General features: G+C 40.1%; 1 protein-coding gene across 8 annotated transcripts in view; it reads right to left on the minus strand.

Annotated features, from left to right (window-relative positions):
* Positions 1–10,539, minus strand: part of LOC111259198 (platelet-activating factor acetylhydrolase 2, cytoplasmic) — a 55,123-nt gene that overhangs the window by 20,398 nt on the left and 24,186 nt on the right. Inside the window, exon 1 of one of the 8 annotated variants that reach the window (XM_086967795.1) lies at positions 4,768–5,007. The exons of the other annotated variants lie outside the window; for them this stretch is intronic. The gene's annotated coding sequence lies outside the window, so the exon portion shown is untranslated. Of the gene's footprint in view, positions 1–4,767; positions 5,008–10,539 lie in introns of those variants that run through there. 8 annotated transcript variants of the gene reach the window in all.

The following is a 10,539-nucleotide window of genomic DNA, read 5'->3' on the forward strand; positions in this document are numbered from 1 at the left end:
CATCATTAATCTCCTATCTATAATGAAGCACGAATAAGTTTGCTTTTTTGCCATTTCCTATTTATTTCCTAGTAAAACAGTCAATGACAGTTTCTGATAACGTCACCGTTATGCTATATGCGGACAAACCCAGGGGGTAGTTGGGGATTTTTGTGACTCATTAGTTCGAACTCTTACTCCTGCCTGGATATTGAGATGATTTCTGCGTAAGAGGATGAGGAGAAGAAATGTCCAACGACTCAAACGCTGAAAACCATTAGGAAGGCAGATATTCAACAGGAAATAAAAACGTTGAACCATTTCTCTATGTGTGTAAACGCTTTTCTGTAAGGGAGAAACCCTATACGTTAAGGGTAGATAAATGAATGGGGGAAAAGGCTCCCCGCTAGAACGTTTCAACCTTGGCTGTGCGCCCCACACACATGGATAGTCTTAAGTTCTTACCTATATCGTTATTATTGCACTTTATCTGTTTTTGTTCTTCAGCCACACCTGTCGTGTAGTTTGGTAAATACAGAATATTTTATATATAAATATATAGTATTCTTATTTTGTGAAAATAGGTGAATATTGCGCGTACCTAAAAACCAACAGTTTTATACCGAAGTAAGTTTTAGGTGTTTCGCCTGTTTCCAGTGGTAGCTACCATAAAACACAAACGATATAATAAAGCATTTAAGTCTACAATCGTAAAAACAACAAAATACAATTTTTGCTTCGTAAACGGGGAATATCTATTATAACATATTCATTTTGAACGGTAACTTACTAATCACATGACTAAAGTTATTCAAAATCGTTGATTTGAGAGATATATACTAAAGACCAGTAAGGACAACCTTTCGTTTAATGATCATGTGCACACGAAGACACTATATTATATTAGGTAGGATAAGTTACAAGATGCATTTCTAAAAAGCTTTTTTGAGCTGTCCCAGGCTTCGCTTTCCATCTCAGGATAAATGGAAGCTTATTTCGAAACGTACCTCGAAGGACACCTCCCAAGCCTGTTGTATTTACTGGCATGCTAGACTGACACCATGTATTATTTTATATTTTAATCATCCCATAGTATATTAAAAAGGTCCTTTGTATAAAGCTGCCACGAAAAAAGATTAACACTTAGCCAAATAAGTTATACTCAAAAAAATTATCTGACAGTCTTAACAGGACACCCGCTGTTATTTTATGATAACGTTAAAAAGCCTACGGCCTACACAGTTTGGCTCCTGCCACATAAAAAGCAACTGATTAGCATCAGCTGCGAGTATTAATGGAAAACAACACACTGTAGTTTAACACTACAGACGTCCCTTTATAAACACCATGGAATTACTCGACCGTATCCTGGCTTTTCCGTTAAAATACTCCAGGAACGCCCATATTAAAAAAGCCATTTGCTAACAAAATAGTTATACAACGTTGTTACACGGACATCTGTCGTGTATCAACTAGGCAGGCAGAACATCTTTCTTATACATAAATAATTAATAGAATGGGCAGATCTAAATTGTATTGATGGGCCATAATCAAACTTTTTAACAATTCATTAGCTTCATCGTAGCTGGCGTTTGCAATAAAAAAAGTGACGTATTTCGTGTATTTCTCTAACGACATGAACTTCAAGTTGGAGTGCACGCGTTGCGTTCCCTATCTGTGAAAGCCGTGTCGTACTAACTGCGTTTTTCACGCGTGCAAAAACTCCTCGGAATATTTTGTTATGTCGCCCCCGTAAACAACGATATACTAGAACTGAACACAACAAAAGATCTCCATCACTTGAAGAATACTTCCTCCTTGCCATTTCCAGTTAACGCTCAACGCACCCTCAGAGCAAGATAGCTTTTCATTACGTGGCGTCAATTTCTTTTGCCCTATCTTTGTTGCTCTTGCGGTAACAATGCGTAGTGTAATCCAACAAACCCTCAGAGTTCTTAATCGCCTTCTGCTCCGCTCCCGCCTAAATCAAGGCGAGGCCCTAACGTTGCTAGGACAAAACGATTGTTAGCTAGACAAAAAGAAATAAAGGAAAAGCCTTTAGGCAGGCTTGACTAAGCTAGGTGCAGTGTCCAGTGGTCTTGTCTATACAGGAAAAAAGAGGCGAAAAACCAGACCAGGGAATATTCAAATAGTGAAATCATTCATTATATAGGAAATGCTCTTGGGTTTCATTTAGTCGGGAAACGGAAAAAAATATAGATATATATCCTGTTAGAGTACTCTATAAGTGTTCAGCGTACTTCTACGTTGAGTGAGATTAACTAACCATAAAATTTCACTTGGCGCTAAGCAAAAACAGGGCGTCCCAATGCAAAATAATGAGTAACCTCAGTTGTTAGTACACGGTAGAAACTAGCTTGGTACTGACATTGGTCAAATTTCTGAACTAAAAATCGTTAAGCTTCGCTTCTTGTTGTTTTAGATTTGTCAGCCTTGTGGCAACTGTCAGTAACGGTGTGTATCGGTTTTCCTTTAAATGGTACGAGATTGGTGCGTGTACTTCGGTTTTATCTATTTGATGCGGTTCTCAATGCGTCTCTTTAAGATTCGATAGATTAAATATTCAGGTAACCCAGTAACCTAGCATACGAGTGGCATACCCTCAAAAGATAACACATGATAAGCTTTTTGAGTAGGGATATGTTTTCCCACAGACGGCACACTGTTACCGTGTTGCTTTTTTTTACCGTCTTCCTTACCGCGGTTCAAATCTCTGTTATTGCTGCAACCGTCTTTTACTGTCATAAAATCCTTCTATTGAATTTTTCTTATCAACTTCCAACACGGTTCTGTCCATTTAGAACATTTCGAGTTGCCTCACTGCCACTACGGTACACGCCGGCTTGCAGGAATTTCCCACGAAAACAGGACGCGGTTGTTATGCGAACCTGGTGCTCGATGCTGTGGAACATCGCCTTTGATGTTAGGAGTTCATCCAGACCAGCCGGGTAACTCGAATCGGGAATAGTTTGTGTTCTTTTTTTTTGCTTGGTTGCAATCATGTCAGCTTTGCAAATACTCACGTATCGGCTGTTAACTTGTACACATATGAGCGGTATACGAGCAACTGGTAAGTTATACTAGCTTTCCATGCTTGTTTTTGTCCGCGAGTTTGGAGGCATAGAAGTGACTCTCACTGATTTTAGTCGGCATCTGCATTCTTGACCCCATGTCACTACTTCGTGCGTGGGTGTACGTACGTAAGAATAAACAAACGTAATTTTTGTTGTCGTTGTTTTTCGTGTTATTGGTGTTTTCCACAAGGAAAAAGGTGGGGTCAGGCCTATGGCGAAAACTGACCGGGACGGTAATAGCCCAAGCCTATTAGTTCATAAAATATATACACTAGAGATGTCTGTTTACCAGTGTTTTGTAGGTACGGCATAATATCGGTCCGCAGAACTGTCCATTCATCGGCCTCTGTCAGCACTACCTGTTTGGCCGTCACTGTCTGTCGGTCAAGGAAGGATAGGTCAAAGTAAAGCCAAATACTGTAAGAGGTAACAGGGTTAGAAAGGCAAAAGAACTACACGAAATTAAATAAAAATAATGAAACGAGCCTGTTTTAATATCCCGTCGAGTAATAGGTAGAGGGATATCCTGAAGCAAAATAAGCGAATACGACGCTAGGGCCAATTCACGTATAAGGTCCTGCTAACGACGCGCTGGTCGGTTAACCAGATGTCTAGAAGCAAGCATATATGGAAGAATATCGAGGTGTAGCTTTCAATCTATTTTGGTAAGTTTAGGGGTAAACTTAATAGTGACGCATGGTAGGCGCATTTGTAGTTAAATATGACAGATAGTTTGTTATCAAAAAGCAAAATTCAACCTTGCCACTGTAAAGGATATTTTTTTTCATGACAGAAGTGTAGGCTTTCGAAATGACGAAAAAAACAGCGTAAATTTAGTTCAGAAAAAAACTGTGTATCGGTTGGCCGAAGCAGTATATATGTATACATATGAGCCAAGTATTGACAGTGTTTCTCGGACCAATATGTTCCATTTGCAGTTACAAACATGTTAGCACGAAGTAGAGCAGTAGCAGCTTCAGGAATATTTCGCAATCAACTGTTTGGAGTTTTACGGAAATACGCTCGTAATAATTAGTAATAAACGTCAAAAACATATAACCAATTACTCAATAATCGTACTTCCGCACCTGCAATTCTAGAGAGATACGTCCTCCATTTTGTAATTGTGTGTTTTTAATTAATTTTTGTATTTTTTCTGAGGCAGGTGTTCGATTTAACTTCAATTGTACCCCTGTTGCATCGAAGGTGTGATTCACAGTGGTTACGGCGCAGGTGTATAAAAACATGGCAATAAGTGATTTATTTCCTGCAACACCTAAAGCCCCAATGCGTATGTGATCAGCAGGAGCATTATTCTCGCGAATCCATTCAGATATTATCCAAATATATTTATTATTTATTTACAAAGGTTGATTATTATTTTGGGCTGATCGAAACTCCGCGCTTGCAAATTATATGATCTGATTTAAAAAAAAATTGACTTGCAGGGGTTTACTATTTGGTTTTGCTTAAGGGATGTATTGTTTGATTTCTGATCTAAACACAATATGACAGCGTCTATCAAAATGGTTATCTATAGCAATAGATTCGAGGTTAGTCTTACGATGCCATTAGTACCATTTCGGTCCTCTTGAAAACGAGTCGGACAGAATCTCACTCGTGGCATAATACCTCCTGGCCTATTTCGACGTGTCAAGTATAGTTCGTAGCGTGAATTCTTTTCACAACCTACCACATACAATAGGTGTAGTCGAAGAAGAAAGGTCTTTTTGAGAGTATAATGCAGTGTGGATTAACTCTTTTTCTTTATTCCTGTTTAGTCGACGCACTCCGCGGCGATGCATCGCGATTGGAATCACATGTGTTGTCAAGCTGGACTTGGACCGACGCGCCTTACGTTTACGTTGTTTTGCCTTTGCCAGTGTCAGAAAATTCGTCTTGACCGTTCCAATGAATAGTACGTTGAAGATGTCTGAAAATCGCGAACGTAGTCATCGTGGTATGAATCCAGAAAAGTGGCTCTATAACTAACCGTCGTTCGTGTTAATTTCAAAAGGACCTTTTAACGACGAGCTATCTACTTCGCAGGCAGGAACCGCACGCTGCGTCGTGTCGAGATTTTGCCCGCGGTCGAACCAGCAACGTTATTTCGAACTCCAAGCCGCTGCTTTAAGTTTTTGTATCATTATATAGTACCTACAATCGCGGCCTCTAATTGAATTTTTTCCAGCGGCAAACGTCATTCCGTTCGTTCTTTTCGGTTTACCTCCTGCACTTCAAATGCGATTGGAGCGCCCCCCATACCAGACACTTTGCGGTTTTCGACTACCGTCGACCATTCTTCATTAAGAACGGAATTCAATACCGAATCGAACGCCACATAGCATTGAAAGCTGGATCCTGAACAGGCTGGTGAGTGCAGGCCAGTTCAAACAGGCCTCAAGACTTGCACAATCGAACAATTTCAAATTATGTGCACACAATTCGTGTCATTATTATATAACCTCTTGGACTTGATAATCTTACAAATAAAATGTAATAGACTTGTGCAGTGAGCAGGAAAATGGGGTTATTACTGTTGAATGGGTATAACGTATTTGAGCAATAGCGTAATTTACTCAAATCAGTAAAAAGAAAACTACGAGATTTCGTTAGTATGCTGATAATCGTATAGGTGCCTCTGAAATAGGTAGACAATACTGTGATGAAGAAACTCAAGACATCCGTATGAAGTAGTTGATAGTTAAAAAAGCATGTACTTCTTTTCTCCTGTACGAAGGTCGAGATCAAAATAAATGTCAAGCCAAGCTGAGGATTTATTCAGTTAACGAATAATTATGTTAAAAGAGAAAGTCAAAGGTAATTCAGTTAGAAATCGAAACTAAATAATCTAGCTATACTTCCTGATTATTCTGAACCTTGTCAATACATTCATACCCTGTGATCAACGAATTCGGTGCAAAATACTCTGTTCGCTGAAGCTGTTAAAGTAGTTCCTTGATATCAAGAGAATATTTCTTCAGCCCTGCATCACCGTAAACAGGTCGCGCTTCATATTCTTCTAAATAGTGATTAGTATTATTCAGTACCTTACGTGACCGACAACTACACCCGTAATAGAAAATAGGAAAAAAAGATATCATGTAAGCCTATTTTGAAACACACTGATCCATTAGTGGTTACAGCCGTGTTATTTGAAAGTCATGCTTGGTTTACGCTGGAATATTTGAGCGTGTATCGGATCTTTTTTTCGGATCAGACCAGATAAGATCGCCGCAATATCAAAGGATCATCTATCCAGATGTTGCCCGCCTAGGTTGCACAGTCAGTCCCTAAAACAATTATTGCGCCGATGTCTATATTTAAAGACGTCATTTTTATAAAAAAATATATCATGGTAGTATTTTCGCTACCATATCAACAATCGTTGGGTCTTTAGATTATCGTCCTTACTAATCTAATTGTAATCTAAAATTCACGTAAATGGCTTGTGGATTTGTGCTTTCATTAGTCGCGTGTTAATCTTCCATGACGTCCGGCTTTTCGCCATCCTAGCGTCTCGTGTGCATTTCTCTGCCTGCCCATTGGATTTCATCAGGGAATAATTTACATTTCTAATTTTGTTAATTTGTATTCCTCACTTTGGTTGGTCAGTTGCCCCGCCCTTTATCTTTGCAAAGACCCCTTTTCTTCTTGTACGATTTTGCTTCTGGCCAGTTGTTGAGTTTGATGCCACTGTTCGGCTTCATAACAAATATACCTGCGAACAAAGCCGCAGGAAAAGTTCTGACGCCTATAGCCTACCTGAGCTTCTACTCAGAGATCCGATTTAACGTCAGCTTCCATCTTGAACGTACTGTCGTCTAGTCAGCTAAGTCTGTGTTTAGCGAAGATCGAATCAAATTTAATTTAGAAACAATCCTCTCTGTTATGAAACCTATACCGTTATAAACGGCAAAGAGTTTCGCTTCGTACATGAGTAGCAACTCGTCCGCCTCTATCGATACTTACGGCCAAGTATTTCGATTTGAATAAAAAACATTACTTATAGTTTACTTATGCTATACGATAAGTGGGTTAGATAAATTAATTTATGCTTTTTTCGTTGAGGACACCCCACTTACAGGCCCGTTCCGGGATCATCAGGTATGTCACGGCTAGGAAATTCGTATACTATATGTTATTTGTGCTGGGTTGTTGACGTTATAATTTGGCTATATAAGTACTGATCGCAGTATCCCGGTGGTTGTACATACGATAGAGTTGCAATTTGATGGCTAGTTCGTATCTAGCTAGCTGAATACACACTGGTACCGATATACTAATTAAGCCCGGTAGAATTTAAAGTCGCATATCCTTAGAAATATTTGTTCTTTGATTTGTTGAACCTAAACAAAGAAATATTATCTTATTAAATTAAAAACACGTTCATTATTCTTCGATAATATACTGTCGTCCTAGCTAAAATCCAACGCAGAGACATTAAATTACGATGAAGAAGCTTATTTTTATGAAGCCATAATTAACGTCACATAGTATTAAATAGCGGTAGACCATATATTCAATTGTAGATACTAAAATATTATATTGGCTAGAATAATCTCTATGTAAAAATGTATAGGTTTATCGCGCGTGGGCATGACCAAGCAAAGATGTTTCAGTTTATAGGTTCATGTATTTGATATTTTGGTATCGTCTATTAACCCAAGGAATTCCCTCAAATATCTTTCACCTCATGGTTTTGCTATATTTGACCATGCTGATTCTCAGCAATATATAGGATATGACAGAAATAGTGAATTTAAGTAGTAATCTTCTAAAACGGCATATACGTGCCCACTATACCTGTAGGCTTACATGATGTCATATGAAAGGCCTTCGGAGGAAGTCAACATCAGTGTGCAAGGCTCATGACCGCAAGGCTCATGACCACAAGGCCACCGCTTTTGTTCGCAGTTAGCCGTTTTAAAAAGAACTGTTGCTGACTCTATTAGGCAAGGCCCGGAATGGGTATCTCTTGTTTAGCGTTGGCGCCTGCGATACTCTAGCAACGTCTTTCTGAGTTTTTTGGTCGCGCAGCTTCTGCGTTAAAGTACCCTTGCCTTCCTTGCTCGCCCCACTGCTTCACTTTGCGCTTGATATGAACGTATGCACGGCATGGGCGCGAGGCAGGATGTCACATACCTAACATGCATACGCAGTCGAAAGCAACACACATCCACTCAACCCAAATGATGCCCCACACACGTCCTTTTATGCGCGTATTTAAAGATATTACATCTCTCCACACAAGGTATCCGCCGCTGCTGTTGCTACTAAAGGGATGCCCTTGCTCGAAACCTGCCTGCCGCTTTCGTAGACAAGGCACTCTTCAAGCATTCTATAAGCGGCGACCGCGGACGAGTAACAGAGCTAAGAGAACAGCGCGGGGGGGGGGGAGGGTAAAAGTGGCCGGTACATATGACGGTGGGGCGAAAAAAAGGAGACGTTTACAGGATCCAGAAGTCTCCTACAATGCATGATCGGTTTTCCCCGAAACTACCGTTGGATTCGCACAGTTTACGCAAGAGCATCCACCTACATTCTGAAGCAGTAAATCGTTGCATAGTAATAGCAAAACGAGCGGGTCTAGTCCAGTTGCCAGGACTGGAACTTCACTTTGAATTAACATCAGGGCGAAAGATGTCGACGGTGCTTTTGGCCTTGCTGCACTGCAAGTGAAACGAGGGAGTTTTTCATTTAGAAGGAATTGCATTGGAATACCAAGGGGATCTGCGAGCAGAGCCGAGCAAATAAATTGTTACACACAAACTTCAACCGCGAAGGAAAAAACACAGAAGATTACGATGGCAGGGCGGGAAATGCCCCAAAGAAATTTCGAAGCATCGTAGGTAGAAGCAGATACCGCAAGACGGCCTGTCGTTGTTTATAATGAGGCCTAGCGCACAGCCGGCGTTGGCAGGACTCGCGTCACCATTGGGGATTCCGTTGCACGGGGAAGCGGTTTTTAGCCATGACGAGAGGAAGATGTAACAGGGAAAGTAATATGAGAATTACTGCCGCTAGGAAGAATGAAAGAAATACAGGAATCAGACGTGCACGCGTAACTCAGTAGGTGCAAGAAAAAGACATGGCGAGGAATCTCTACAATAGGAAGATGGAGACGCGGTTGCATAGGGAGAGAGAGAGAGAGAGAGAGAGAGAGAGAGACAGGTCGCCACTGGAAAAAAGCGAGAAGGATCAGGTAAAATAGACGTGCATCATGATACTTGTCCATTTAAATGTTATTGACAAGCGCGGTCATGCAACGATTGTGATGGACGGTGGACGGCTAAGATCTGTCTTGTTATGAATTGTGCCTGTCACCTACGAGACTCTACGAGAATGATTCGCGGGGCTGCTTGTTATGGAAATGAAGAGCATCATTTGACTTGTTTTAATCAATATCTGGATTGATATAAGCCTGCCATAATAAGTACTAAGTTAAAGAAGGCTTACTAACGAGTTGTGCTGTAGTTTCCCGTTTAAACGACACTGTAGAATATATTTGTTTTTAATGGAATTGCTATGCGATATATCTTGTATTAGTTTATTAGGCCACCACCGTCTACATTGGATAGGGGTCGTTTGTTTGTGCCTAACTATAAAATAAAAACAAAAATGGGGCATAAAAATTCTTAGATAAAAGGTAAATCTGGCTGAAAAGTGATTTAGGAATCGTCCCTGTTGTGGCTGTAAAGCAAGCTCTCAGTAATAAGCCCTTATACCCTTATAATTTAAGGTCTAGCTTCTAATAGCGGAAATCCTGGTATGAACAAAATTCATATATGTGTACATCCTGGGTCCGGCTTATACAATGAATACAAGATACTAGAAATACCGTACGCCAATACTATCGATTTAATACGAACTCGTATTAAATCGATAGTAAATTTACCTTATGGGCATCTTGTTATTTCCCCCAGTTGCCATTTTTATGACTTTGGAAATATTAGACCCTTAACTATGAGCTGGAGCGACAAGACATAGCACATCCTAGCGGAACTTGATCTTACGTTGAAAACAACTATGGCAGTTAGATTTAGCATATCTTTCTGTGTTAAGAGCAAAAGAAGCAAAGTGGACAGAAGCTAAAATGAAACCCTTAGTGATATTGCTATTACTACCGTTAAGATGCACTTCTTTCATGTTCGAGAGCGGTGATAAGTAATCACCCGTGAAGTTATATTGTTGCACCCAATTTAAGAAATAATCAGCTGGCAATATTTACAATTAATTGTATCTGTGCCTTGAACGCCGATCTTCTCACGTGTCCCTAAGCTTAGCAGGCAACCACGTTTCTACTGTACCGTCTTACGGAGGACAATTTGGAACCTCTATCACAACAACGGTACCAACAACAACAGCACAAGTAACAGCTGTTAACTACAAGTAAAATCCACTGTTTGAAACAGCGCAATACTAATTGATGTTTTGATAACGCACCATACTCTCCCTTGGGCCC

This window comes from Varroa jacobsoni, unplaced genomic scaffold (genome assembly GCF_002532875.2).
Source record: "Varroa jacobsoni isolate VJ856 unplaced genomic scaffold, vjacob_1.0 scaffold_305, whole genome shotgun sequence".
Taxonomy (NCBI): Eukaryota; Metazoa; Arthropoda; class Arachnida; order Mesostigmata; family Varroidae; genus Varroa; species Varroa jacobsoni.